Source organism: Jaculus jaculus, chromosome 1 (assembly GCF_020740685.1).
Source record: "Jaculus jaculus isolate mJacJac1 chromosome 1, mJacJac1.mat.Y.cur, whole genome shotgun sequence".
Taxonomy (NCBI): domain Eukaryota; kingdom Metazoa; phylum Chordata; class Mammalia; order Rodentia; family Dipodidae; genus Jaculus; species Jaculus jaculus.
The window spans coordinates 219,915,821-219,935,455 of NC_059102.1; the positions used below are offsets into that span (position 1 = coordinate 219,915,821).

A 19,635-nucleotide genomic window follows, 5' to 3' on the forward strand; every position below is an offset into this window, starting at 1 on the left:
AAGCACTTAACTGCTAAGCCATCTCTCCAGCCCAAAAATAGCTATTTTAAAGCAAACTTGTACTGGGTTGTAACGTCCGCAACAGTCCAAGACTTAACCACAGGGAGCAGAAGTAAGTTCTCACTCTCCTGTGAGCCACCCACGGGGAGACAGCAGGGAATTGAGATAACACTCCCACCCACCTGCCACTCACGGATAGACTTGAGCTAACTGGAACAAGAGTTACAAGAACTGTGCAGCTGCTTGCTTTTGCCACATATGCTTCTGTAACTTTTTTTTTTTGTTTTTTTTTTTTGTTTTTTTTTTTTGTTTTTCAAGGTAGGGTCTCACTCTGGTCCAGGCTGACCTGGAATTAACTCTGTAGTCTCAGGGTGGCCTTGAACTCACAGTGATCCTCCTACCTCTGCCTCCCGAGTGCTGGGATTAAAGGTGTGCGCCACCACGCCCGGCTTGCTTCTGTAACTTTTGCTTGCTTGCACCTGCTATAGATGAAAGATATAAAAGGCCCCACATGCCTAAGGCCAGGGCTGGTGCTATTACATAGATATCTGGGTGTCAGCCCACTGGTGCAAATAAATCTTCCTCTCCTTTGTCCAAACAGCTGCGAGTCCCAATCTATCCAGGACTTCCCGCAACAAATCCTGTCCTTAACTCCAATCCCTCTCCTGTTCAAACACCTTCCATGGCTCCCTATGGCTCATAGGGTAGTCAAATACTTGGATCTGGGGAGGCCCCACCATCTGCATGGTTGCATCATGACTCACCACAGTGTTTCTGAGTGCTATCCCCTGAACACAACAGCCATGGTCATCTTCATCAGAGACCTTCAAGAGGGAGCCAATTGTCATAGGAGGGGACTGGGCATCAGATCCTCACCTGAATCACAGCCACTCCTTCCGGCACCTCCCAGCCAGCTATCTGTGATTCTGCCTCTGCTGTTCATGGCTTCATGGGGGTATTGTTATCCATGCTGGGGTAAGACTTTCTGGTGATTGGCGGCTTTGGGGTCACCTCTACTCCTGTAAGTATGCCCTTGCCCATGCTCTGTATAACATAAGAGGGGGAGGAGGAGGAAGAAAGGTGCCATACCTGCTACAAGGCTAAATGACCGACCTTCATGACTATGGGGAGTTAGAATGCTGCTGATCAAAGCCAATTTATCTTGGCTATACTTAGTCTCTTTGAAAGCCATTCCTTGCCCTCCTGTGTCAGATCTGACATCCTTGTGATTAAAACAAACCACTAGCTTCCACATATGCAAGAGCTAAGAATGTCATCAGATAGCATTTGAAATGTATAGCAGAGTTACCCCCACCCCCACCCTTTCCTGTAAACCACCTACCTACCTGATGTTACCAACGTGTTTAAAAAGTGACTGTTTTGTTACTATAAAAATTTCACTGTTAGCACATTGGAATCTGGAATTTTGGGCAACTTAAATGTATTCCCAGGCCATGGTCACTCATACTTTGCTCCAGAATAAGCTCATTCCCTTTGAGGTGTGCTGCAGTTAACTTCTAGTTGCTCAAACACCCGATCAGAAGCAGCTTCTGGGAGGAAAGAGTTTATTTCAGGCTTAGTGTCCAGGGAAGCTTCATCACGATGGAGGAAGATCATTTCATTATCCATAGCAGAAAGACAGCAGTCAGCACCGTGGTGCAAGTGCACGCTGACTCTGAACACACCTTGAGGCTAGACTCAAGATCGCCCAGGAACACTTCCTCCAAGCAGGACTCTGCCTGATAGAGACCAGGTAGGAAGCTTTGGGGGACAGGTACTTACAGTCAAACCCCCACAAGGTGAGAACTGTTTTTGCATGGACATCTGTAAGTAAGCCCATTAAACTGTTTCCCCAAGTTGGTATGTGGTGGAATCTTTAGATATGGGCCAGCAGATGTCTCCCCATAGAAGAATTCATCACAGCCCAGGTCTTGGGGTCAGACTCTAGCCCAGTCCCCCTCACCAGCGGGGATCCGCGTCCCACAAAGCCTCTGCTGGCGCTTGGGAGGCGCCGGGCATGCGCAGAGGTTGCGGGGCTTCCGGGAATGCCCAGCGCTCGCCCGCGCCGGTGCCCGTGCCCAGCGGCTCCAAGCGCAGCAGCAGCCCGCCCTCTGCACGTAGGATCTGCTCCGGCTGCGGGCGTGGCTCCTTGTCATCCCGCAGGACGCAGAAGTGCAGCAGCGTCAACGCTAGCGCCACTTTCATCTCGCTCACCGCGAACGTCTGCCCCAGGCAGTTCCTGCGGGACAGGAGCGGACCGTCAGGTGGGAACCCAGCGTGCCTCGGGGCTCAGCGCTGGGCGGCGCTCTGCCACCTTCTCTCCCCCACTTCTCCAAACCTTTGCTTATAACCTGCCTGCAGGATGGGAAGGATACCCTGAATCTTGACAATCCCAGCCTGTCACCCCAGGCCACTGGCCTCACCTGGGCCCCGCAGAGAAGGGGATGAAAGCAAGGGGTGATCTGTCCTTGGTGTTCTCTGGATCAAAGCGGAAAGGGTATAGGCCTACAGGAGAGACCTAACCATCATGGATGAGGGACATCTGCCAGCATGACAGACCTGCTCTGCTGGGGTAAAGTGAGGTCTGATTTCGCCTGGTCAATACCTGATTGCTGAGGCTGAGATGATTGCTCAGTGGATAATATGCTTCCCTTACAAACATGAGAACCTGAGTTAAAATTCCCAGCACCCACATAAAAGCCAGGTGTTTCAGAATGCATCTGTAATGCTAGCACTGAGGAGGTGGAGACAGAAGGATCTGTCGGATTCACTGGCTGGTCAGTCTAGCCAAATCAGTGAGCTACACGTTCAATGTCAAAAAATAAAGTGGAGGAGCTCAGTGGCTGAAGGCATTTGCTTGCAAAGCCTTCTGGCCTGTGGTTCTGTATCCACAGAAAACCAAATGTGCAAAGTAGTGCATGTGCCTAGAGTTCATTTGCAGCAGCAAGAGGTACTGGTGCACCCATTTCCTGCCCCTCTCTCCTTGCAAATAAAATATTTAACAACAAAAAAAAAGTGGAGTATGACTGGGGAAGACATCGACCTCTGCACCTCCCCATAGACACACACACATGGACATCCACACACACAGGAATACATGTGCACGCACATAGGACACACACACTCTTCCTCCCTCCATAACAGAAGAGACTGGAAAGGGGAGACAGGTGACACCTTAAGGTCTGGCCACACAGCTGGGTTGTGATGGGTCCCAAAATTACAAGCGCCATCGGAAGGGGAGGAGTGCTGACAATGGAATTTCCCAGACTGTGACATTCATCCCAGACTGTGACATTCATGACCTCACAGCAGCTGATGTTACCTACACAAGACATGAACAATAGGAATGGGGGGAATAATGACATTTAAAAAAAAAAAAAGAGCCAGCCCTAGTGGTGCATGCTTTTAAACACACTACTTCTGGGGAGGCAAAGATAGCATGATTGCTGTGAGTTCCAGGCCAGTCTGAGACTACATAGTGAATTCCAGGTCAGCTTGGGTCAGAGTGAGACCCTGCCTTGAAAAACTAAAAACAAAAGAGAGAGAGAGAGACTAGTTGAAAAGAAGAAAGGATTCAGTGCAGGGGGAAAAGGGAGGGTGGTGTGGTGGGATCATAGTATGTTGTCTCTCTCTCACTCCAAACATATACATAAACATATATATTATATATATTAAGAAGATAAAGAAGAGCCAAGATAAACAGATATAATGAATTTGTTCCTTATCGCTGTACTAGAGGTACCAACAATTGCAATTAGACAAGACAGGAGAACAATACAATTTGACATGTAGAGGTAAATGTATCATTTTAGCAGATAGTGGTGTGTTTTTGTGTGTGTGTGTGTGGTGCTAGGGATTCAACCCGTGGACTTGTATATGCTGGGTAAGTACTATACTACTGAGCTATTGCCACAGCCTTATACAGTGATTTTATACTTTTTTCTAAGTATACACAGAGAATCCACTAGACTTTTTTTATAAGCAATAAAGAACAAATAACTTATTATTTTCTTTATCTTCTTTTTATATGGTTATTTAAAATTGTAATATCTAATTCTGATCCAAAAAAATTGAAATATATACATCCCTTAGTCCTATGGTAAAATAATTCCTTTTCCCATAAACCTCCTGGGTCACTACTTTTCATTTACCCTTCTGTAGCTCCTTTTTAAAAAAATCTGTTTTGCCCATTATAGGCCATTGCCGAGGCCCTTGGTTTCCCACCAGGAATAGATGGTAAGACCCTGTTGCTGAACACTCCACATACTTGGGCTGTAAGACCACTGAGAAATCCTGCTGGAGCTGAGCTGAAAACCTTCTCCATGTAGACCAGCTGACAGAAAGCTGGAAGAAGCCATTCTGCATTCAGTGGAAGAGAGAAATCACCAGTGACACTGCAAGCCTTATATTTGGCCAGCAAGGCCTATTGAGCGAACGGGTATAATAGTGGCACATCTGTCATGGTGGAAACCAACTGCCCTCTAATTGGACTGGAGGCCCACTCCATGGGAGGGAATACATCCCTGATACTGAACACTTAAAACAGCAGTAGTTATGAGCCAGCCCTAGGGGTGTAAACGTCTGCTGCTGTCTGGCTAAATGTATATACTATGCTTATCAAACTGCCCAGTAAGCACTTCTCTTAATGTTATATTAATGCTACTCTCACTTTTGGTAGTGAACCTTCTCCTTTCAGAAGGCAGTGACCTTGAGATGACTCAGAAGGCATCATGGTGCTGGAAAGAAGTGACAGCAGTGCTCAGCACTGCAATATCTCTATCACACCTTCCAAGGCTCAGAGTCTATTGAGGAAGAGGTGGCAGAAAGAATGTAAGAGCCAAAGGAAAGGTAGGACTCCTTACAACGTGCTCCCCCCAGACACAGAATGCCCTGATATCCATGACTTCACAGGGACTTTTTGCTTTGTTCTTTTTTTCAAGGTAGCATTTCCTAACCCAGGCTGACCTGGAACTAACTCTGTAGCCCAGGCTAGCCTTGAACTTACAGTGATACTCCTACCTCTGCCTCCTGTGTGCTGGAATTAAAAAGCGTTTGCCACCACACTATCAGTTTAACCTGAGGGTTTTTTTCCCTGAGGTAGGGTCTCGCTCTAGCTGAGGCTGACCTGGAATTCACTATATAGTCTCAGGGTGGCCTGACATTATTTGAGACAGAAGAAAGTGACAGGAGAAGTTCATTTAATGGATATTGGCTGCCCTTACCCAATGCTGTCTTCTCACTAATGCTTTCAGCAGCCCAGGTCTTTCTGTCTGAGAAGCCTATAAACCTTCCCTTGCTGGCCAGACTGGGTACCAGGTTCTGCCTCTAACTTCAGTTCTTGTGCCTGCCAAGCAATAATGGAAAGATCAGCAAAAAGAGCTCCCTTCCTCCACCTGAAGAACAGAGCCCAGGACAGGGGCTTGGGAGACGTTCATGAGGACTTGCACTCACCATTCAATCTCTTGAGGCTCCCGGTCACTCAGGAGCCCCTGCACTTCCTGCAGGCAGTGCTCCTGGTATTCTGAGTGCCTTGCCAGGTTGTACAAGACCCAGGAGAGCCCACTGGCTATAGTGTCATGACCTGAGGGGGCAACCATGAAGGCTTGGGTATCTGAGCTGCCTCAGAACCACCAGCTGGGTAGCAACCAGGTACTGAGCCCCCACCCCCAGGAAGGAGGGAGAAAAGACTGGATAGGTGGAATGGAGGGACCCAGGGTCCTAACATATCCCTGGTATTGGGAGACTTGTATCCTTTCTGCAGTTTCACACTGGTATCCTTACCCCCAATCATGAAGGTGCTAGCCTCTGCTCGAATGTCCTCATCTGATAACTGCTTTCCATCTTCATCCTAGAGAAAAAACAAGACCCCAAACCACACAAAGTTCTGAGAGATCCTCCATTAACCTGGCTGTTTGTAAAGATCCCTCATCCATCCAGACACCCAAGCCCTGTGAGGTGGTTTAAATCTGATGTCCTCTATAAATTCATGTATTCTGAATGCTTGGTCCCCCACTGATGTCAATTTGCTGGAGGAAGTGTGTTGTTGGGGAAGGGCTTTGGGGTGTTATGGCTAGCTCCCCATTGCCAGAGCTTGACTTACTCTCCTGCTGCTATTTTCCACCTGCTATGGCAGAGGTGATGTCCAGCCTCTGCTCATACCTTGCTTTCCCCTGCCAAAATGAAGCTTCCTCTTGAGACTGTATGCTAAATAAAAACTTTCTTCCTATCAGCCGCTTTTGGCTGAGTGCTTTGTCCCAGAAAAACAATATCCACCATACTTCTGCACCCACCTTCCTTCATTTCTCCCTTCTTTCCTTTCCTTTTCCTTCCTTTATCTTGCTCTCTCTCTCTCTCTCTCTCTCTCTCTCTCTCTCTCTCTCTTTCTCTCTTTTGGGGTGTGTATGTTTGGAGTATGTGGTGTGTGCATATGTACATATTTATGTGTGTGCAAACATGTGTTCTCTATGTGCACATGAAGGCCAGAGGAAGCCACTGGGCATAGTTTTCTACCACTCATCACCTAATTTCCCTGAGACAGTCTCTCACTGTACCTACATCTCTCTGTTTTTTGGTTAGACTGGCTGACTAGGAAACCCTAGTTATTCTCTTGTCTTTGCCCCTCCCAGTGCTGGGATGGCAAGCATGTACGACCATGCCAGGCTTTCTATGTAGCTGCTGGGGATCAAACTCAGGTTATCCTGCTTGCACAGCAAGTACTCTTACCTGAGCCATCTCTCCAGCACTCTGAACCTCTCTTGATAAACATCACCAAAGTGCCCACTCCACAGACATCAACCCTGGCTTCCCTGCTTCCTGTTGTGACCCTGGTTGGAGTAATCAGTGACCCATGAATGTTTTCCTGTTATTTCTTTTATTCACTTAGTTATTATTTTGCCTGTTTGTGGTGTGTCTGCATGATTATATGTGTTCATATAATATGGCTAACATGTGCATGTCTGTGTGCACATGTGTCTTCCTTAATTGCTGTCCACTTTATTTTTAATAAAATGGCTTTTTACTTATTACAGAGAGGGAGAGAATGGACATGCCAGAGCCTCCAGCCATTGCAAATGAGCTCCAGATACATGTGCCACTATGTGCACCTGGCTTACATGAGTACTAGGGAATCAAACCTGGGTCCTTAGGCTTTGCAGGCAAGTGCCTTGCCTGTTAAGCCATCGCTCCAGCCCTCTTCACCTTATTTTTGAGACACAGTGTCTCACTGAATCTGGGGCTCACCGACTTAGCTAGGCTAGCTATCCAGTAAGCCCCAGGAATCCTCTGTTTCCACCTCCCTAGCACTAGGATTACAGGCACTTTCTACCATGCCCGGCTTTTACATGGGAGCTGGAAGTACAAACTATATTTCTCATGCTTGTGTGGCAAGCGCTTCATACACTGAGCCATCTCCTTAGCCTTGTTTTCCTATTTCTGTATGATGAAGCAGCTTGCCTCAGAAGACATAGGTGATAGATACATCACTCCAAAGATGTTTGCTCTTGTTCTGGAACATGAAAGCCAAAAACTCTTATCTCCCTAGAAGCACTGGTTTGCACACCTCACCTTTGCACAGGAGAGAACTAGTTTATGCTCCAGAACAAAGCTTTCCCTCTCTGTGTCCTTTGAGGGAAGAAAAGACAGATATGACAGCTGATCTGCACAAGCCCCATGTGCCTTGTTGCTGTGTACCAGGTTCTACCTCTAACCTCAGCTCCTGTAGCCATCAACAATAATGGAAGGATTGCTTCCATACAAGTGAAAATATTGCCTTGCCCAAGGAGGGGGATGCTGGGAATGTAGGCCATTGCTATATCCAACTTAGTTTGTGGCAATTGCAATTAGTGATAATGGGATATTCTGATTATGAAGTTTGGGGCAATTGTCAGTATAGACATAGGTCATGTGTCATGCAGAGCTGAGAAGATGGCTCAGTTGATAAAGTGCTTGCTGCACAAGCATGAAGATATGAGTTCACATCCCTAGCACCCACATAAAAGCTGGGTATAGTAGTGCATGTGCATAATCCTAGTGCTGGGAAAGTAGAGATAGGAGGATCCCTAGGAATTGCTAGCTAGTTTGTCTGGCAAAATATATGAGCTCCAGGTTCAGTGACAAACCCTATCTCAAAACATTAAGGTGGAGAGTAACTGAAAGAAACACCTTCATCAACCTCTGGCCTCTAGACACACATGCCCACCCACCCACCCATACATACATACAAACACAAAAAAAAGTGTCTTGCAGTGTTATTAATTTGTAAAACCTTTAGGCTCTTCAAAGTTCCAACCTTGGAAGTCTCCCACAGCCCATATTCCAGAGTCACTTCTAAAATCTGTGTGTGCATGGTATGTCCCTCCCACCCTCCAACACCTGCCATAGCTCCTTGGCAACTTCTTCATAGGACCAGTAATTGGACCTGGTATTGGGCATCACGATACATTTTGCCCTGTGAAAAGCCCACCTTGGTCAGCAGCAGAACATCAATGAAGTACAAAGTCTTGGACTTGGCCTTGGCCTGGAGGAATTCATCCACACCCTGACTGGGGAGGGTGTGACATCGCTCCTGAATGGTGCCATCTGTGAAGTCATGCACCAGGCGACAGGCCTTGCAGAAGTGGATCCCATCGGTAGTGAGGCGGTACAGTAGGTCCATGTACAGAAGTAACCGCTGGTACCTTTTGGAAACCAGGGCACTAAGCTCCAAGATGGCAGAAATATATTCACTGGGCTTTCTGTGGGATCTGGTCACAGATGCAATGATGACTTAACATATGTGAATCACAAGCATCCAAGAGCTGCCTCTATTCTCCGGGACTGATGTAACCAGAAACAGATGGCCAAAGAAATGCCTGCTAGTTTTTAAGGAAGGACAGAGAGGGAGAGAGAGAGAAAGGAGAGAGAGAAAGAGAGATCTAATCTGTTTGTTAGATGAAAGAATGTAAGGGCTGATGATGGGGAGGAATGCTGTGGAGCTCTGTCTTTCAAACATGACATGCCCTTTGTACTCCTAAACTTGTAACAGCTGTAGTTTCCTTCATAATTCTTGCACAAGATTGAGCCCACCAGCATCCCATCATGGGTTGTGGAGCAGCTCATGAGGCCTCATCCTCTCTGAGGAATTATTGGCAGCTAATGGTTGCTGAGACAGAGGCAAGGGCAGTCATTTTCTTCAGAGTGTCATACAGAATGATAAGTTGCCCATGCTCCAATAAAGAACCCCATTTTTAGGCAACAAATCCTATTTAAGTAAACTCAGAGAGTCACACACAAAAACAACATCAAAGCCAGGCATAGTGGCACATGCCTGTAGTCCCAGCACTCAGAAGACTGAGGTAGGAGGATCACTGTGAATCATCCATTATGGGGCTACAGAGCAAGTGCCAAGTCAGCCTGGGCTAGAGTATGACCCTTCACCAAAAACAACAAGAACAAGTCTGGAGAAGGGCTCGCTTGCAAATTCTCATAACCAGGGTTTGATTCCTCACTACCCACATAAAGCCATAAAGTGGTGCATACATCTGGAGTTTGCATACAGAGCCCATTATTCACCCTCTTGTTTGCCTCTTTTAAATAAATAAAGAAAGAAATATAAAGAAACTTTAAAAAAGAAAACAACAATAGCAAAACAAGACACTGAAGTAGAAGGGGGGATGGTTGGGGAAAAAAGGGGTTTAATGGGAGGAGAAGGGGAACAAGGGAAGGTCCCCAGAAAGGGAGAGGTATGTGGGTCAATTGATATCACCAAATTAGACTAAAAAGCACTATATTCTTTGTGGTTTGAGCTTGGTCGGGTGTTCATAAGCACCAAGGACATTTTTGGATTAAGGGACATCTGGAAACTTTTGTAGAATATGACATTTAGGGCTCTGCTATCTGGAAGTCCTGTGTCTAGGAGGAACGGGCTCCCCACTAAGTGAGATGGTAATACCCAGTGGGATCAGCCCTGAAGTTTGACTCTCTGTGATCTGCTCTCACACTCATTGCATCTCTTGGAGCCACCTCCAGGCCATTGGGCCCCTCTCCTTCCTTTCCCACCCAAGATCCAGTCCTGCCCCACCTCCTGCATGAAACTACCCCCCTAGCTTGGAGCCCCTTCTCTTCCACCAGGTCTAGGTTTTAGCTCCCTTTCAAGTGTCCCTCATCCAGTGTCAGCTCATCTAGTATGTTCAGAACAGTTAGTGTCTACTCAGTAGATCTGCCATAGTTTGAACTGTCCTGAAGAGGTGTGTGTGTGTGTGTGTGTGTATACACACTTTTTTAAAAAAATTATTTGCAAGCAGAGAATGAAGAGAGACACACAGAGAGAGAATGGGAGCCCCAAGGCCTCTAGCTTCTGCAAAATGGCTTCAGATGTATGTGTTATGTACATCTGGATTTACATGGGTACTGGGGAATCAAACACAGGCCATTGCAAGCAAGCATCTTAACCACTGAGCAAATATCTCCAGCCCCATGTTGGTATTTTCATTGCCAGGCTGTGGGGCAGTTAAGAGATGCTGAACCCTTCAAGTCTAGCAGGAGGAAGTTGGGTCATTGGTGTGTTCTTGAGGGGGATAATTGGATCCCCATGCTTTGTTATCTTGCTCTTTACTACTAGCTGCCACAAGGGGAACAGTCTTCCCTTCTATATGTTCCTGCTTGGTGTGCCACTTCATCACAGAGCCAACTGATCATTGACCAAAGCCTGTGAAACCAAGACACACCCTTCTTCTTTTGTGTGTGTTTATGTGAGTGGTGTGCATGTATGTGGTGTTCATATGTGTGTTGAAGCATGTGTGTGTTTGTGTGAGTGCACACATGTGCATGTGCATGGAGAGAACAGATGTTGACATAAGGTCTCGTGCTCAGTCAGTCTTCACCTTATTTTGAGAGAAAGAAACTTGCTCACTGGAGCTCACTGACTCACTTAGACTAGCTGGCCAGCAAACCTTAGATAGCTTTCAGTCTCCATTTCTCTAGTACTGGGTTTACACCACCACACCTGGATTTTAGGTGGGTGCTGGGATACAAACTCAGTACTTTCTGCTTGAATAGCAAGCACGTCAACCACTGAGCTATCCCCCTAGCCCAAATGTTTCTTCCTTTTATGTTGTTAGCTCATGTATTTTGTTACAGCAAGGGAAATCTAATACAAGCTTAAACACTTTCAGTGGTGTCCCAGAAACCTCATAATGAAGTCCATGTTCCTTTGCCTTGCTTTTCAAGTCCTTGGGATTAAGCCACTGCCTCCTCCAGCAACCATATCTCCAAAGTACCTCCTCACTATTGGATGCCTGTGACCTGTTCATCCACATCTCTTCCATCTCTTAGAAGGACCACTCCCTCACCACTTCCAGGACCTTCTGTGCTATTTCTGGCCCACCTCCTCCAGGGAGTACTCTCTGCTCCCTCTAACAGTCCTCTCTCCACTCCTCCTTTGAGTCCATGAGCCAAGTGTCCAGGCCTGGGGCAGGAACTCACTCCTGACAGTTGCTGTCAAAGCTGAAGATGCATTTCTGCAGACTGTCCAATGTCATGAAGCTGATGTGATCAAACGTGTCCAGACAGGCATTGCCCTGTGAGATTAAATGCTGCCACTTGGCCTGGGCAGAAAAAGGAATGGGACTGGTGTTGGGCCATAGTCCTTGAGTCCCTGTCCAACCCCACCCACCTAAATGGATCAGATCCCCCAGAACCAATTTCTTGATCCTGAGCCCCAGACACCCTACCCCATAGATAATGAGACTTAGGTGTGAGTAAAAACTGCTATTACTGGGGGTGATGGTGCAAAACTGAGGGTTCAGGCACCCTGAGTTCATGCCCATGCTCTGTGTGCCTTTGGTCAGCTCATTATCTTCTCCCAGGTCCCACCTGCCAAGTTGTCAGCAATTGTTAAGATGACTTGATTTGCTGCCTGATAAACCACTCCTCACTCACTTCCTACCTGACCAAGCCTTGACAAGCTCTCTGATGTATCAGAACCTCAGGCTCATCATCCTCAATGGGGAAGAATGCCTTCTACCTCACAGGCTTGTGAGAAATGGATTTCATTCATTAAAGAATTGTTGTATGCCCCATAATTTCTGACATATACTAAGCATTCAGTCAGTGTTAGTGTCCTTATCTTCATTATTATAAATCTATCTCAGAGCCTGGCAAGATAGCTCAGTGGACAAAGCACTTGTACAAGCATGAGCCCTGGGTTCCAGTGAGACTCCTGCCTCAGTGACATAAAGAAGAGTGTGATCAGGGAAGACACTTGACATCAACCTTGGTGTCTACATGCATGCACACATATGCACATTTGTACCCACACATGCACCCACATGCATATGAACATACATGCACACACACACATGCAAAAAGAGATATATGTTTGCATATATGTCCATCCATATAAGATACTTTTTTTCTTCAGAATGTGTGTGGGTGTGTGTTCACATGTAAGAATACAGGTACAGGGATGCCACTGTGTATATGTAGAGGTCAGAAGACAGCTTGTGGGTTCTGTCCTTTACCTTCTACCACATTTGTGGGAGGGTTTCTTGTCATTATTGTTCAATGCTGCATTGGCCAGGTAAGCAGGTCTATAAGCCCTGTCTTTGCCTCCCATCTTGCCATTGGGTTGCTGGGGTTACAGAAGCCTACCACAGGTTCTGGCTTTTACATGGGGCATGGGGCTCTGGATTCAGGTATTCAAGCATATGTGGCAAGTGTTTTAGCCACGGAGCCATCTCTAACCCTTCTGATGCTATTTGTAAGAGTTGCATTTGAAGAGAACTGCTCATAGGAGGAGGCACTGCTTTTGTCAGGCATTTTTGTCACAGCAACAAGGAAAGTAATTAATACTACACCCAAATGCTCCATGTGATCCAGGGCTGTCGACCAGATCTGGCTGCAGCCCCTTCACCTTAGGCTCAAGGAACCCACATGCATAATATTTGTGCTATCATTGAAAATCTTCACATAGGGCTTCAGGATGTTGAAATGGAAGGTGGGTGTTAGCATGTGACAGTGGCAGCTCCATTTGTCACCAGCACTCAGCAAGAGCCCATCTCCTGGTAAGGCAGCCATATCAGTGGGAAACAAGGGTGACATCTTCTGACTACTCAAAGGTGTCACCATTCCCTCCCCTGCATATACTCACCCAGACAGGGCTTCAGGAAGCTATAGAAGACCATGTCTTTGGAGGCAACTGCAGCTGACATGAATGAAGACTGTCAGGAGCCATTGAGTGTGGAAGGACTTTGGAAGGGTTGGGTCCCTCAACCAAGGATTAACACACCCCCCTCCAAGGACAAGGGTAGATGGAACATGGAAGAGAGGAAAAGGAATAGTGTGACATGACAATTCATGTCCCAGCACATCACATGGTTTCTGCAGAGAGCAACATGTCTGCCACACTTGAATTCAGTACAACATTCTACAGACCTTCATAGACACCAGAGCATCCTGTCCATCCAGCACTCTCTAACATCTCCTGATATAGACAAGTGATATAGATACACATAAACTAACATGTCATGACATGGCCACAATATACATGATCTTCTCTGACACACCTCAACATGCACCACTGAGTTCATATCCCAAGAATATATGTAAAAGCCAGGCATGAGGACATGTGTCTATAATTCCAGTGCTGGGGAGGCAGAGACAAAAGAACCTCCAAAGCTTGCTGGCTAGCAAATCTAGCCAAATCAGTGAGTTCTAGGCTCAGTATGAGACTCTGTCTCCAAAAAATAGGTGGAGGGGCCTTGGGAGATGGCTCAGTGTATACAGCACTTGCCTCACAAGTTTGAGGACCTCAGTTTGGATCTCTAGCACCCATGTACATGTTGCATGGGCATGGTGGCCCACTATAATCCCAGCACTCAGGAAGCAGAGATAAGAGAACCCCTAGGGGGCTGGAGAGATGGCTTAGCGGTTAAGCGCTTGCCTGTGAAGCCTAAGGACCCCGGTTCGAGGCTCGGTTCCCCAGGTCCCACGTTAGCCAGATGCACAAGGGGGCGCACGCGTCTGGAGTTCATTTGCAGAGGCTGGAAGCCCTGGCGTGCCCATTCTCTCTCTCTCCCTCTATCTGTCTTTCTCTCTGTGTCTGTCACTCTCAAATAAATAAATAAAAAATGAACAAAAAAAATATTAAAAAAAAATAAAAAAAAAGAGAACCCCTAGGGCAAGCTGGCTAGCTCAAGTAGCCAAATTGGTGAGCTCTGGGTTCAAGTGAGAGACCCTGTCTCAGTAAATAAAGTGTAAAGTGGTCAAGGAAGACACCTGATGTATACCTCTGGCATCCATATGTATGTGCACACAAGTGCATGTGCACCAACATACATATATGCACCACAAACATATATGAATACACTTTTATGCACACCACACACACACACAAAAGATGTAGAACAATTTAGGAAGACACCTGACATTGCTCTGTTGCTCCCACCAGCAAACATATGCATGAACACCTGATACACACAAATGCCCACACACATATAATCATTCATATATACATATACAACATATGCCACACATATATATGTGTGTGTATATACATACATTTATTTATGTCAAAATTAATTTCACAATGTGGCTCAGATGTAACCTATCTGGGCCTCAGTCGCCACCTGTACATATTTAAGTCTGCCTTGTACATATCTCAAATAAGGTCTCAGTCATATTTCAGAAAGTGTCTGGGTCCCAGACCTCAGACAACCCAAAGAAGACATAGATATGACCTAACAGGAGAAAAAGACAAACTCAAACAACCCCTCAGACAAGAACCAGACAGAACCCAAAACACCTCAATTGTCCAGGGACCTAGATGAACCCCACCCTGCCCCCCAAACAGGACCATCTTCATACAAGCCCAGGTGTCCATCAGGTACAACATATAGTATATGAAAGCAACTGTGGCCCTACACCAGGAGTGATCACACAGAAGACATTACACAGGATGGGCATGAGCAACATGACCACAGGTAAGACAGATGGGGTCCATGTGAGACACAATCAGGGGCTTCACTGTCTCGGTTCCTCCTGTGCATACTCAGGTCACCTGACCAGCTGGACACCACACAGTGACATCAATGGTGGGCAAGCTGGGGCTGCATGGTGTCTACAGCACGGGCTTGATGAAAGCAGGATGGAAGATGTGGGTGACAGTGTGCCATGGCCCCACTTTCCAGCAGCACACATCCCCAAAGGTGCGCACTAGGCCCTGAATGTATAGGAGACCCTCCTCTGAGCTCTGAATCTGGAAAAGAACAAAGAGATACTGATACTTGCTCTTCTAGGCTGCCAGAGAGGACTTGCAAGTGCAAGGGGCCAGACAGAGCTCTGAAGCTGTCATCCTCCACTTCATCATCTCCTGTGTGGAACCCACATCCTGGAGGCTCAGTAAACAGCAATCCTGGTCCCTCTGTTACAGGGGAAAATACATCTTTGAAGGTTGGGGAGATGATTCAGTGGATAAAGCACTTGTTGCACAAGCATGAAGACTTTAGTTCAGATCTCCAAACAACCATGTAAATCCAAGCCATAGTGGTTTGCATATGTAATCCCAACACTGGGAGGCAGAGACGAGAGGATGCCTAGGGCAAGCTGGCTAGTTTATCTTCCTGACTGGAGAGCTTGGATTGAACTGGAAGACCCTCTAATAGAGTTGTGAGAGGAGCTCTAGGGATGTGCCTTTATAAGCCATGCTGGGTGAGCTTTTCAGTGATGCAGCAGCCGATAAGTCTCCCATGCTTCAGTAAACAACTGTAGTAGACTCTTTGGTTTACCAAACTAGAATCCATCTGTTGTCAGTGCCTTTTCCTGGGTGAATAAATGTGTGTTCACGTCTTCCCAGGAAAAATTCATACAACAACGTTCATGATCCAGTCATCTGTCAATGATTGGATCCAGTAGCTAAGGACCCAGGTTTTTGGAAGACACTTCATATCTAAACCATAATATTCCACTCCTAGTTCCCAAAGGCTTATGGTCATCTGATAATTCAAAATGCATCTGAGCCCATCTGCATGATCTCTAAAATCTTTGTAGTCCTAGCATTGCTCAAGTCCAAACCCAAAATCTCCTCTAAAACTTGGGGTAAAATCTTAGCTATGAGCCTCTCTCTGCTATACATTGCCTGGCCTGTAAGGCCTTTCTTTGAAATCTAGCTGGCAGCCTCCCATGATTATATAACTTTTGCTTTTAGTCTGCCTGCAAAACTAGCAATATGTGAGTGACACCAAGTCTTCCAAGAGCTCAAGCAGGGTGATCTGGACAATGGCTGCTTTGGGGGCTCTGAACTTAAGTGTCTGAACCAAATCCTGGGAAAACACCTTCCTATGTGATTCTGTGTGAGAAGGGTGCTCCAGCTGTGCTCTCTTCTCAAGAGAGAGTCTTCCAGATGAGTTTACCTTTGTAAATCCTTGAGGTTACCATGGGTGTAGGTCTTGCTGATTCGGGAGAGGTCCTCAAGGCATATTTCCTGTTGCCCCAGCACAAAGTACTTATTTGTTTTTATTGGTGCTTACCTCTTTAGCATTCACATCTTGGCCACAATGTTACATGTACTCCTTTTCTGGACAAACTGCAAGTTTTTCTTATCATTTAGCTCTGCTTATTGCTCCCAAATCTTACTATAAATATGGTTAAATCAGTACCATGCCACAACCTGAGTTCTGTGCTCCTTTGAAACTTCTGTCAAATAATCTAGTTTGCTGTGTATGTGTGTGTGTGTGTGTGTGTGTGTGTGTGTGCGTGTGTGTGTGTTTTGAATGAGATGTCCCCCATAAACTCATGTGTTTTGAATGATTGGTTGCCAGCTGATGGTAATTTGGGAAGTGAAGTTTTGCTGGAGGAGGTGTGTTACTGGGGGTTGGGCCTTGAGGTTTATTAGCCCTAGCTTACCCATGTTAGTTTGGCTCACTCTCCTGCTGCTATTTTCCACCTGATGTTGGCCAGGAGGTGATGATCAACCTCTATTCATGCCATGTTTCCCATGCCATCATGGAATTTCTCAAGTCTGTAAGCCAAATTAACCCTTTCCTCCCAGAAGCTTCTTTTGGTCAGGTGGTGTGTGTGTGTGTGTGTGTGTGTGTGTGTGTGTGTGTGTGTGTGTACACATGCACTCATTCATGCTTCAGTACATATGTGGAGGTCAGAAGACAATCCTGGAGTTTCTGTCCTTGCCTTCTATCTTGTGACAGGATCTCTCTTGTAATTTTTCTCCTGTAAACACTAGTCTAGTTGGCTTGGGAGATTTGTAAATCTCCTGATTCTACCTCCCATTTCTGTAGGAACTTTGAAATTAAACATGTATGTGCTATTTATGTTTGGCTTTACATGGATTATGGGATTTGGAACTCTGGTTGTCAGGCTTAACTATTGACCTGTCCCTCTTGCCCCTTAGTTTGTCATTCTAAAACTCAGCTCCCCACAAAAATCTCATAGGAACAAAATATACACAAGCTCTTTACCAGAATGCAGCACAGATGGTCTCTAGTCCAACTCCCAGTACAGTCCTTACTCCCACCCCAAACCTTAAGGGCACATTAATTACCAAAGAAATTTCTAGCATATTTCTGGTCTTCTCTTTCTTCTTCTGTATATATTGTGCATGTGCTTATATATCTGTGTTCATATGAGTATGGACATGAAAAGGCCAGAGGTCAACCTCAGTTGTATTTTGCAATGTCTCCCAAGCTTATTCTTTGAGACAGGGCCTCTCACTAAACCCAGACCTCTCTGATTCAGCTATACTAGCTAGCCAGCTTGCCTTGGGGATCTGGGGGTCTCTGTCTCCTGCCTGCTAGGATGTAGGTGCACACTACCACATTAGGCATTTACATGGGTTGTAAGATCTGAATTTAGAAATCCTTGTACTTGCACAGCAAGCACTTTATCAACTGACCATCGTCCTAGCCCAGACATTTGGTCTTTTGAGCTTCATCAAAACCACCCATTAAGCTTGATGTTAGTTACTTCTATGTGGCTATGACTAAAATGCCAGGGAGAACAACTAAACAGAGAAATGATTTATTTTGGCTCATGGTTTCAGAAGGGCCAGTCTATACAATTGAGCAGAACATCATGGTGATGGGAGCGTATGAAAGGGAAGATTCTTGACTTCATGGTAGACAGGAAACAGAAAGAGAGAAGGGGCCAGAGAGGTGTCCTGTAAGACATGCCCTCAGTGACCTATTTTCTTCAGCTATGCCCCCTACCTTCTAGATATTCCAGACCTACAGATAGTATCACTAGAACCAAGCATTCATGATAGGGGACATTTCATATTCAAATCATATGTGGTATACCCAGTTTCCTCCTGTGGAAATATTCCTTCCAAGGTGAGAAGAGTGAGGGTCACAAGACTTCAGGAAATTCACAAAATCTACAAGATCCACAAGGAAAGGACTTTCCCTGAGTTAATCTAAGCATAAAAATTGCTTGAAGGAGGAACTATTTAGTGGAGTTTCCTACAAGTTGTGCAGGAAGATCCAGAGATACCACTTTTGTGAGTCATCACCCATTCTGGGTGAGATTTTAGTGTTGCAGCTGCCTGAATCACCCATGTCTCTGTGTGTGCTTCATGAAACCTATATACATCTCCCCACCATACACATACACACTGTGCCATTTGCAAGGGAAGCAAATATGACCAAGTCACCTGGCAGAGAAATTCAAGGCTCAAGGTGGGGTCTGAGAAGACTTCTGAAAAGGGAACTTAATGGCTAGGTTGTGTGTAGATTGGGCATGGGGCTCATTAATACATCTTAGTAGAGAAGAGTGAGATAAGGAGAAGGTGCTGGAGGTCAGGAAGCTGAGGAGTCAGCCCATAGAGTTTTCTGGCCTAGCTGTGCCCCCTGCATGTGCCTAGAGGGAGGACTGTAGCTCACTAGTATGAACAATGGAAGCCTAGAGAAATAATCCAGGCAGGGAGCTGGCCATCAGGAGGACTCAAGTCCAGCAGCAGAAAATGTGAGGACACCTGAAATCCTCACTCTATATGATCTGCGCTGGAGTCCTGTACTGTGCACTTCTGTGTGAAAGAGAGGCTGGCACATTAGGAGTTGGTGGGGAGAGGGATGTAAGAAAGGCTTGGGTTGGCATACCTGGGAAATGAGGGTATCATGGGAGGCATAAAGGAGTCCCTCCCTGCCTCTTCTTCCACCCTAGACCCCAGCCCACCCCAATCCCCTTGAGCCCCATTCCTGGCATCCAAGACTTGTCCTGGTACCACATTTACCAGCCCAGATGACCCATAAGCTGGTTCCATTTGGGAGGCTGAGGGAAACAGCCGAGGCAACGAGAGTTTTTATAAAAGCTGTAGATCTGGGTCAAAATGCGAGCCTGCAGCCCGGAAGTCCTGGCTAGTAGCAGAACCAGCCATGGGGAAGCCACCACAGGCCCCCATCCCAGCCAGGACAGATTCAGCTGCAGCATCCTACAGAGCAGATGGACAGAGGGTAAGTTTCTAAGGGCCAGGAGAAGGATGGGAACTTACAGAGACAGTGGGCAAGAACAGGAACCAAAAGGGCTGAGAGAGAAAAGACCCAGGACAATGCATGAGGGAGGCATAGAGGAGGATGACAGTGAGAACAAGGAGGAGGAGGGAGAGGAATAGGATGAGGAGAAGATGGAGGAAGACATGGAAGAAGAGAGAAG

General features: G+C 46.3%; 1 pseudogene; it reads right to left on the bottom strand.

Moving 5' to 3' along the window:
* Positions 1-1,959: 1,959 nt before the first annotated feature.
* LOC101602635 lies at positions 1,960-19,413 on the bottom strand (annotated as a pseudogene).
* Positions 19,414-19,635: the final 222 nt, after the last annotated feature.